At 46.5% G+C, this 11,516-nt stretch overlaps 2 pseudogenes; both read right to left on the reverse strand.

The window, feature by feature from the left end:
- Positions 1-993: 993 nt before the first annotated feature.
- LOC143964589 (U2 spliceosomal RNA) lies at positions 994-1,101 on the reverse strand (annotated as a pseudogene).
- A 611-nt stretch (positions 1,102-1,712) lies between these two features.
- LOC143964609 (U2 spliceosomal RNA) lies at positions 1,713-1,794 on the reverse strand (annotated as a pseudogene).
- Between the last annotated feature and the right edge of the window lie 9,722 nt (positions 1,795-11,516).

Raw genomic sequence — 11,516 nt, forward strand, 5'->3', positions numbered from 1 at the left:
GTGCAGACGGGTGCCTGATGTCCTCCAAAAGAAGGACCATACCCTGATCCCCCAGGGCGTTAGGCTCCAGACAGGGACTGAGGTACCAGACTCAACAAGTGGGACCCGGACGAAACCGGAATACCTCCTTTCCCCGGGAGGACTGCCGAAACAGAACCTCCTAGGTACTTGGTACTGTGGGGGCTTCCCCGAAGGTAGGCCCCCCCTCATGGAGATTGGACCAAGCCAGAAGGCCTATGTCCGCTCTCCCACAAGACGTTCAGGATTGGTCCGAGGACCGACACCCTACTAATCAAACGTGAAGTGACACACGGTGACAAACACACACAGATAAAATAAATAAAAAGTGGGGAAGGGATAGTGAAGAGGAGAGTGAAAAGTGACCATTGTGGAGTACAATGGCCGGCCCTCCGGCCAGGAATCAAAAATTCCTCTGGTCCTAGCCAAAAGGCCGGGCCCTAGAGGCAGGTGTAAAAAAAAGCGTGTAATGGTGACGTGACGTGACCTAGGTGCCTAAATCAAAGTGCTGACGCACAGTGAAAGAAGGCACCCCTGGACTGCCACTCCAGGGGCACATCACCATGGGCTTTCCAACAAAAGCATCCCCGACAGCCCAGCCCAGACCACGACAGCCCCCACCACAGCCAGAAAGGCATGGAGATCAGCGAGCTTAGTGAGACCCTTTGCCATCAGGTCCCACCCTCACTCCCGTCACTCCTACCTAATTATATTCGAAAGGTACCGGCCGCCCCTCTGCTGGAACAGAAGAGCTAAGCGTTCCCTCCCGAAAAACTGACTGGGGCTAAAGCTGCCACAATCCAAGCCGGTCTGCCAGGGTCCCCTCCCCTGGCGCCGACCAGTGGTTCTCCGCCCTCACCAGGTGCATCCTTCCAGATGGCTCAGACTCGACCATGCATCGGCCCCCAGTTTACTGTCGGGCGGCACGACGTGGCCCCTACCGAAACCATCCTTCGGGATGCAAATTACACCATCGGAGAGCGCCGCCCAAACCCTCTCAAATAGGGATGGACCAGCGCCTCCTTTGGCAACTGATAAGAACAGATACTACACTTGATCTTAGCCAAAAGGCCGAGAAGCGATTTTTTAAGGGTCTGATTTTTTCTATTGAAAAAGCCCATGGCGTGCAAACACACCCAAAAAACTTCCACCCGGTGCATAAAAAAAGTGCACACACATAAAGAGTGAAACACTAAAAAGTGCAGACGGGTGCCTGATGTCCTCCAAAAGAAGGACCATACCCTGATCCCCCGGGGCGTTAGGCTCCAGACAGGGACTGAGGTACCAGACTCAACAAGTGGGACCCGGACGAAACCGGAATCCCTCCTTTCCCCGGGAGGACTGCCGAAACAGAACCTCCTAGGTACTTGGTACTGTGGGGGCTTCCCCGAAGGTAGGCCCCCCCTCATGGAGATTGGACCAAGCCATAAGGCCTATGTCCGCTCTCCCAGAGACTTTCAGGATTGGTCCGAGGACCGACACCCTACTCATCAAACGTGCAGTGACAGTGACAAAAACAAAGACATACAATCAAAAAAAAAGTGAGGAAAAGTCCCCTCCCCTGGCGCCGACCAGTGGTTCTCCACCCTCATCAGAAGGCTTCCCGAACCGGCTACAAACCAGTCCGGGTCACCTTTACACCAACAGGCTTTGCATAGCAACCGCCACCCCTACTCCACCTCGCCGTAGAGCAGGGACGGTAAACTAGCGCCACCTATTGGCAACTGATAAGAACAGATACTACACTTGATCTTAGCCAAAAGGCAGAGAAGCGATGTTTCCATACAATTGGTAGTCGATTATTTATATATCCTTCTTCTCTTATTTGTTTTTCCATAAAGCATATTTCGTTCATTTCACATATCCATTCCCCTATTGTTGGGCTCGCTGTTTCTTTCCATTTACGTGCTATTATTGTTCTAGCTGCTGTTGTCATATGTTGTATTATCCCCTTTTTCATCCTGTCCACTGTATCTAACGTAAGGGAGAATAATGCCATCTTCACATCTGGAGCCAGTTTTTTTCCAGTCACTTTTTAGTATATCTCAAAAACCCTTAACCAAAAATTTTTTACTTTCTTTTTTTTAAGGGTCTGATATTGACTTTGGGGGGGACCCCACGCCGTTTTTTCGGCGTAGGTCTTCCCCTTTAAGTCCATACCTCCATTGGCGAGGTGTCAATCTCGCTAATGGAGGCGGCGACATTGACTTTCTTCGCTAGTCCCGTCTACCTGGAGTCAAGTTCAAAATGAACAGACTTTACTCCGTGTGTGGGCAATTCCGTTCATTTCAAAGTTCCGGCTGCTGAGTCCGGCGTACAATTTTGAGTCAAAACTTCTTTCTAAGTCCGTCGGACTTTTGGAAAGAAAAAGTCTGGCTAATCCTACTAATCCTCACATTTACATGCTCTACAACCGATTATCGGCCACCCTATAAATGTGTTGTCAGAAAAACTACAAAAACACCATGAAAATCCGCCGCTATTCAAAACAATCTTATGGCTTCTATCTGTACCTCAATATTACAACAATAACATGGATGCCTCCTGTTTGCTCTCTACCCAAAACTGTATTACAGTATAAACCTTCATTAAAATTATTTCGTCATCCTCCAAACACGAGTCCCTTTGTGTCAACATGCTTGTTTCTAAAGACCCCCAAGCTCCTCCCACCAACTTCCTGTTGCACACCTAGACAGAAAATGGAGGGGTGGAGGGAGGGGAAGCATTGTTTGTACTGCAAGCTATTCAATCCAAACCTCAGCTCTACCAATACAAGTCTCACAACAATGAATTGCCCTCTGAGGAACTCCAAAATATTTCAAAACACACAGCGCTAGAAGTACAAAAAACCTCACAGTTAAAGCTAGTCTTGTCATCCGGTGAAATTCAGTGCAAAGTAGAAATTTCACTCAAGACCAAAATTCTATACGGAAAACGCCATAGCTCTACTGAAAAGTATGTAAAAAGTACAAAAATAGAATTCACTCAAAAGGAAATGGCGCCTTAACCACTTAAGGACCAGGCCTCTTTTTCAGACTTGGTGTTTACATGTTTAAAACAGTTTTTTTTTGCTAGAAAATTACTTTAGAACCCCCAAACATTTTATATTGTTTTTTTTTCTAACACCCTAGAGAATAAAATGGCGGTCATTGAAATACTTTTTTTCACACCGTATTTGCGCAGCGGTCTTACAAGCACACTTTTCTTGGAAAAAATTCACTTTTTTTGAATAAAAAAATAAGACAACAGTAAAATTAGCCCAATTTTTTTTATATTGTGAAAGATAATGGTATGCCGAGTAAATTGATACCCAACATGTCACGCTTCAAAATTGCGCCCGCTCGTGGAATGGCGTCAAACTTTTAGCATCAAAAATCTCCATAAGCGACATTTAAAAAATTGTACAGGTTGCATTTTTGGCGTAACAAAGGAGGACTATGGCTAGAATTATTGCTCTCGCTCTACCGATCGCAGCGATACCTCCTATGTGTGGTTTGACCACTGGTTTCATATGCGGGTGCTACTCACGTATGCGCTCGCTTCTGTGCGCAAGCTCATCGTGACGGGATGTTTTTAAAAAACTTTTATTTTATTTTTCTTATTTATTTTAATTGATTTTATTTATTTTTACACTGTTTTAAAAAAAAAAATAGATCACTTTTATTCCTATTAGAAGGAATGTAAACATCCATTGTAATAGAAAAAAGCATGACAGATCCTCTTATGAGATCTGGGGGGTCAAAAAGTCCTCAGATCTCATATTTGGACTAAAATGCAAAAAATAAATAAATAAATTAATTAATAAAAAAATGACATTTAAAAAAAATATACCTTTAAGAGGTATGGGCGGAAGTGACGTTTTGACGTCGCTTCCGCCCTCCTATGGTATAGAGATGTGTGGGGGGGCCATCTTAGCCTCACTCGTCTCCATACCCAGCTAGGAAAAGGACCCGATCACCTCCGCCGCTACCGACGGCTCCGGTAAGCAGCGGAAGGTGCGGGAGGGCGGTGCGAGGGGGGGTGGCACCTCTCCCACCGCCAATAGCGGTGATCTCGCGGCGAATCCGCCGCGGACACCACCGTTATCGTACAGACGACCGGCGCCTGAAGAGATGGTCATCTCGGTTGTGGCAGCAGCTGCTGCCGTTACCGAGATATCCCTCTTCAAAAATAGGACGTACATCGTCGTGCGCTGGTCGGTAAGTGGTTAAACTGCGTCTCTATAAACCAAAATAGCAATTCCACCCAAACACAGCAGATACAAAATGGCAGCCGGAAAATGTGCGATTTTGTGCGATTCGTTTCATAAAAATCGAAAATTCGTATCAATTTCCGGAAATTTGTACATTCGTACGAATCCGACATATGAATTGTTATGCATACAAATTTTGGACGAAATATGGAATTTCGTATACGAGCTTTGGATCCAAATTCCGTTACAACAGAATCGGACAGAATGTTTGTTAACTACGATTATTCGTTATGATGAAGCTAAAAACCCCAGGAAGTCAGCACAGCACAGGGATGGTGGAGCCCCTCATAATGGGCACAGCGGGTGTACAGACCTGGGAACTCAGCACAGGGATGGTGGGAACCCCTCATAATGGGCACAGCGGGTGTACAGACATGGGAACTCAGCACAGGGATGGTGGGAACCCCTCATAATGGGCACAGCGGGTGTACAGACCTGGGAACTCAGCACAGGGATGGTGGGAACCCCTCATAATGGGCACAGCGGGTGTACAGACATGGGAACTCAGCACAGGGATGGTGGGAACCCCTCATAATGGGCACAGCAGGTGTACAGGCCTGGGAACTCAGCACAAGGATGGTGGGAACCCCTCATAATGGGCACAGCGGGTGTACACTCAGACCCGGGAACTCAGCACAGGGATGGTGGGAACCCTTCAAAATGGGCACAGCGGGTATACAGACCCGGGAACTCAGCACAGGGATGGTGGGAACCCCTCATAATGGGCACAGCGGGTGTACAGACCCGGGAACTCAGCACAGGGATGGTGGGAACCCCTCAAAATGGGTACAGCGGGTGTACAGACCTGGGAACTCAGCACAGGGATGGTGGAAACCCCTCATAATAGGCACAGCGGGTGTACACTCAGACCCGGGAACTCAGCACAGGGATGGTGGGAACCCCTCATAATGGGCACAGTGGGTGCACAGACCCGGGAACTCAGCACGGGGGATGGTGGGAACCCCTCATAATGGGCACAGTGGGTGCAAAGACCCGGGAACTCAGCACAGGGATGGTGGGAACCCCTCATAATGGGCACAGCGGGTGTACAGACCCGGGAACTCAGCACAGGAATGGTGGAACCCCTCAAAATGGGCACAGCGGGTGTACAGACCCGGGAACTCAGCACAGGGATGGTGGGAACCCCTCATAATGGGCACAGCGGGTGTACACTCAGACCCAGGAACTCAGCACAGGGATGGTGGGAACCCCTCATAATGAGCACAGCAGGTGTATAGACCCGGGAACTCAGCACTCAGCACAGGGATGGTGGAAACCCCTCATAATGGGCACAGCGGGTGTACTGACCTGGGAACTCAGCACAGGGATGGTGGGACCCCTCATAATGGGCACAGCGGGTGTATAGACCCGGGAACTCAGCACAGGGATGGTGGAAACCCCTCATAATGGGCACAGCGGGTGTACTGACCTGGGAACTCAGCACAGGGATGGTGGAAACCCCTCATAATAGGCACAGCGGGTGTACTGACCTGGGAACTCAGCTCAGGGATGGTGGAAACCCCTCATAATGATAAATTCATCATAACAAACATTCGTTATTTTTACGAAAATTTTACAAATCTAACGAAAATTCAGCTTTCGTACGAATCCGAATTCAATTTCGGACACGAATTACGAAATACAGTTTTTTTTAATACGGAACGAAACTAAATGAATTTTTGACGGCGCAAATGTCTACAAATTGGCGCATTTTCCCGCCAAAACTCTCGTCTAGCAGTAAGAAAGGGTGGTTGGTTCGAATCCCAAGCACGACACCACCTGCATGCTCTCACTTTGCCTGCGTGGGTCTCCCCCGGCAACTCCGGTTTCCTCCCACACTCCAAAGACATGCTGGTAGGCCAACTGGCCTCCATCCAAAATTGGCCCTAGTATATGAATGCAAGCCGGGGACCCCAGACTGCGGGCTCCCTGAGGGCAGGGACCAAACGTGAGCGTGCGATGCATGTGTGGAGCCCTGCGCAAACCAATGGCGCTATATGAGCAACTTAACCACTTCAATACAGGGCACTTAAACACCTTCCTGCCCAGACCAATTTTGAGCTTTCAGCGCTGTCGCACTTTGAATGACAATTGCGCGGTCATGCTACACTGTACCCAAATGAAATTTTTATTATTTTTTTCCCACAAATAGAGCTTTCTTTTGGTGGTATTTGATCACCTCTACGGTTTTTATTTTTTGCGCTACAAATAAAAAAATACCGAAAATTTTGAAAAAAAAATGTTTTTTTTTTGTTTCAGTTTCAAAACTTTTGTAAATAAGTACGTTTTCTCCTTCACTGATGGGCACTGATGGGGCTACACTGATGGGCACCAATGATGTGGCACCAATGAAGTGGCACTGATGAGGTGGCATTGATGGACACTGATATGTGGCACTGATAGGCGGCACGGATGGGCGACACAGATGGGCGACACGGATGGACACTGATAGATGGCACAAATTGGCACTGATAGCTGGCACGGATTGGCATGGATGGGTGGCACAGATGGGCATGGATAAGCGGCACAGATAGACATGGGTGGGCAATGATAGGCGGTACAGGTGGGCACTGATAGGCGGCACAGGTGGGCAATGATAGGCGGCACAGGTGGGCACTCATAGGCGGCACAGGTGGGCACTCATAGGCGGCATTGGTGTTATACTGTACTAATGGATGCCAATCAGTGCCAAACAATAATGCATGCCAATCAGTGATGCTCATTGTGGGCACTGATTGGCATCCATTATGGGCACTGATTGGCATCCATTGTGCTGACTGGCATCCCTGGTGGTCTGGTGGCGTCCCTGGTGGTCCAGTGTGGGCATCCTCGGGGGGCTGTGCTGATAATCGATCAGCACAGACCCTCCCTGTCAGAGGAGCAGCCGATAGGCTCTCCTCTACTCGCGTCTGACAGACGCGAGTGAGGAAAAGCCGATCACCGGCTCTTTCCATTTACACTGTGATCAGCCGTGATTGGACACGGCTGATCACGTGGTAAAGAGTCTCCGTCGGAGACTCTTTACCGAGATCGTAGTTGCCGGGTGTCAGACTGACACCCCGCAACAACGATCGCCGCGATGCGCGCCCCCGGGGGCGCGCAGCGGCTCATAGTCCTGATCACATCATATGACATCCGATCAGGATTATGAAACCACTTTGCCGCCGTCAATTGCCTATAGGGCGGGCGGCAAGTGGTTAAACAAATATGAGCATCTTAATGAGACACAATGCACAGGGATAGGGACAAACGCAGACAAACATCCCACACTCACTCCGATCGAACTAGGTGAACTGGTGTCTCCACTTAACCCCACCAACCATGTACAGTTGCAATAAAAATATGTGAACCCCTTTGGCATGATATGGATTTCTGTACTAATTGGTCATAAAATGTGATCTGATCTTCATTTAAGTCACAATAATAGACAATCACAGTCTGCTTAAACTAATAACACACAAAGAATTAAATGTTACCATGTTTTTATTGAACACACCATGTAAACATTCACAGTGCAGGTGGAAAAAGTATGTGAACCCATAGACCAGCCTTTCTCAACCTTTTCAACACAGAGGAACCCTTGAAATAGTTCTCCGGTCTCAGGGAACCCCTGCTAAAAATGAGAAATCTACAACTCATGATACATTAGTGTGACAGTCGGTGGGAAGAATGGTCCTCACACTTGTGGTCATTGGGAATAATTACCTCCTTACAGAGAGCTAAAAAGACCAATGGTGTCAGTGGGAACTTATCTAAGAGGCAGAAATGGCCCAATGCTGAAGGAACCCCTAGCAACCTCTGGAGGAATCCTGGTTGAGAATCAATGCCCTAGACTAATGACATCTCCAAGAGCTAATTGGAGTGAGGTGTCAGCCAACTGGAGTCCAATCAATGAGATTGGAGGTGTTGGTTACAGCTGCCCTGCCCTATAACAAACACACACCAGTTCTAGGTTTGCTTTTCACAAGAAGCATTGCCTGATATGAGTGATGCCATGCACAAAAGAGATCTCAGAAGACCTACAATTAAGAACTGTTGACGTGCATAAAGCTGGAAACTGTTATAAAAGTATCTCCAAAAGCCTTGCTGTTCATCAGTCCACGGTAAGACAAATTGTCTATAAATGGAGAAAGTTCAGCTCTGCTGCTCCTCTCCCTAGGAGTGGGCGTCCTGTAAAGATGACTGCAAGAGCACAGCGCAGACTGCTCAATGAGGTGAAGAAGAATCCTAGAGTGTCAGCTAAAGACTTACCAAAGTATCTGGTATATGCTAACATCCCTGTTAGCAAATCTACGATATGTAAAACACTAAACAAGAATGGATTTCATGGGAGGATACCACAGAGGAAGACACTGCTGTCCAAAAAAAAACATTGCTGCACGTTTACAGTTTGCACAAGAGCACCTGGATGTTCTACAGCAGTACTGGCAAAATATTCTGTGGACAGATGAAACCAAAGTTGAGTTGTTTGGAAGAAACACACAACACTATGTGTGGAGAAAAAGAGGCACAGCACACCAACATCAAAACCTCATCCCAACTGTGAAGTATGGTGGTGGGGGCATCATGGTTTGGGGCTGCTTTGCTGCGTCAGGGCCTGGATGGATTGCTATCATCGAAGGAAAAATGAATTCCCAAGTTTATCAAGACATTTTGCAGGAGAACTTAAGGCCATCTGTCCACCAGCTGAAGCTCAACAGAAGATGGGTGTTGCAACAGGACAACGACCCAAAGCATAGAAGTAAATCAACAACAGAATGGCTTAAACAGAAGAAAATACGCCTTCTGGAGTGGCCCAGCCAGAGTCCTGACCATGCTGTGGCATGGCCTCAAGAAAGCGATTCACACCAGACATCCCAAGAATATTGCTGAGCTGAAACAGTTCTGTAAAGAGAAGAGAATTACTCCTGACCGTTGTGCACGTCTGATCTGCAACTACAGGAAATGTTTGGTTGAAGTTATTGCTGCCAAAGGAGGTTCAACCAGTTATTGAATCCAAGGGTTCACATACTTTTTCCACCTGCACTGTGAATGTTTACATGGTGTGATCAATAAAAACATGGTAACATTTAATTCTTTGTGTGTTATTAGTTTAAGCAGACTCTGATTGTCTATTGTTGTGACTCAGATCACATTTTGTGACCAATTTGTGCAGAAATCCATATCATTCCAAAAGGGTTCACATACTTTTTATTGCAACTGTAACTATGTAATATATCCATAAATGCCAAAGTTACATAAAACATGAAATAAAACTTCTTAACCATACAATTTTGTCCCAAGTACAACACAATATTTGGCTCTGAGAGTTAGAAAGTCAACAGAGCTCCCCCCATGCTGGCTTCCTAGAACCACCAAGACCCCCCGCAGAGTGTAAACAGCTCCTATTGTAATGGGACAACAATGCATGGTGGCCGCTTGGATATGCGACAGGCATTTCAACTTAAAACCAAACCCTTTAAACATATTTTTACACTTATGGGGGACGTGTGTCTTGGTCCCATACAAAGGTAAAAAATCGCAATTCTCCATTTCTATTTCTCATTTACATCACAAACATATCACACAACATACAGTTACACAGCCGGCTCAGTCACACACAACATTCACTTTAGGTTTGTATTAAATGGGACCTATAGAGGATTTAAATATATGCGTGGAGAGCGAGGCAGAATCTTACATTTAGATTCTCTCTCTCTCCGTGGCTTGCCTCTCATCGGAAAATGCATCCGACAAACTGAGCATGCCCAGTCGATACATCACGCCAGCTGATCGGGATATCAGCTGAAGTGACGTACTATGTATGCGTAGGATACATTTGCTGGGGGTTGCCTACCCCGATATACCCCATAGTTTGTAGACACTTTAACATTTCTGCAAACTAATCAATTCGCACTTATTGAGATTTTTTTTTTTTTTTTACCAAAATCATGTAGCAGAATACATATTAGCCTAAATTGATGAAGAAATTTGATTTTTAAAATCTTTTTATTGGAAATGTTTTATAACAAAAAGTAAAAATTACACAGCTTAAAATCCTTTTCTTGGAGTACATCACGGGACACAGAGCACCATAGTAATTACTATGTAGTGTGGGTATATAGGCACCTTCAGGTGATGGACACTGGTATACCCAATACAGGAAGTTCTCCCTATATAACTCCTTCTACTAACAGGAGTACCTCAGTTTTTGTAGCAAAGCAATATACTTAAACCCCAGAAAGAGGGGAAGGACCTCTGTGTCCCATGATGTACTCCAAGAAAAGGATTTTACAGGTAAGCTGTTATAAAAATACTATTTCCTTTATTGTACATCATGGGACACAGAGCACCATAGTAATTACTATCTGGGAGGTCCCATAGCAATGTTATTTGAGGGGAGGGAGAGACAACCCATAGGGCACCCTCAGACTTGAGGATCTATACTGCTACCTGCAGCACACTGCGCCCAAAGGTGATATCCTCATGCCTTCTTACATCCACCTGATAAAACTTGGTGAATGTATGTACTGAAGACCAAGTTGTGGTCCTGAGCAGACCTGAGCCATGGAGGCTTGGTGATGCACTGCCCAAGAAGCACTAACCATCCTGGTAGAGTGCGCTTTGGCTTTGAAAAGGTGGAATCTTACCCCTTAAATTATAAGTCTGAATTATAACTTGCCAAATCCAGTTAGGGACAGTGGATTTTGACGCTGCCTGTCCTTTCTTAGGACCCTCTGGCAGTACAAATAAGACATCAGTCTTCTGAATCTGAGCAGTCGTCTTTAAATAGACTTTGACCGCTCTCACCACATCAAGACAATGTAGTGACTTCTCTTCCCTGGAACATGGTTTTGGAAAAAAACGATGGCAGGACAATATCTTGGCTCAGGTGAAAACCTGAGACCACTTTTGGCACAAAATCTGGACAAAGGCGCAACACCACTCTGTCCTCATGAATAATCAAGTATGGTTCTTTACAAGAAAGAGCAGCCAATTCCGAAACCCTCCTTGCTAAGAATATAGCAACCAAGAACACCAATTTCCTTGTCAGAAGTAGTGATGGCCGAACGGTTCGCCCGGCGGTCGTTTCGCGGCGAATTTCGGCTGTTCGTGGTCCGCCCAATCGGCGGACTATTGCCGCCGTTCTCCCGGCGGACTTCCGTGTTTACTGTGTAAAAGAACTTTGACATATGATGACACATCCATCATGGGGTACAGGACAGCCAATTGAGACATTACAGCACATGGACACTTGGACATTCCC

The sequence above is a fragment of the Lithobates pipiens genome, unplaced genomic scaffold (assembly GCF_037356315.1).
Source record: "Lithobates pipiens isolate NorthernLeopardFrog02 unplaced genomic scaffold, aLitPip1_a1.2 Scaffold_8, whole genome shotgun sequence".
In the NCBI taxonomy this organism is placed as follows: Eukaryota; Metazoa; Chordata; class Amphibia; order Anura; family Ranidae; genus Lithobates; species Lithobates pipiens.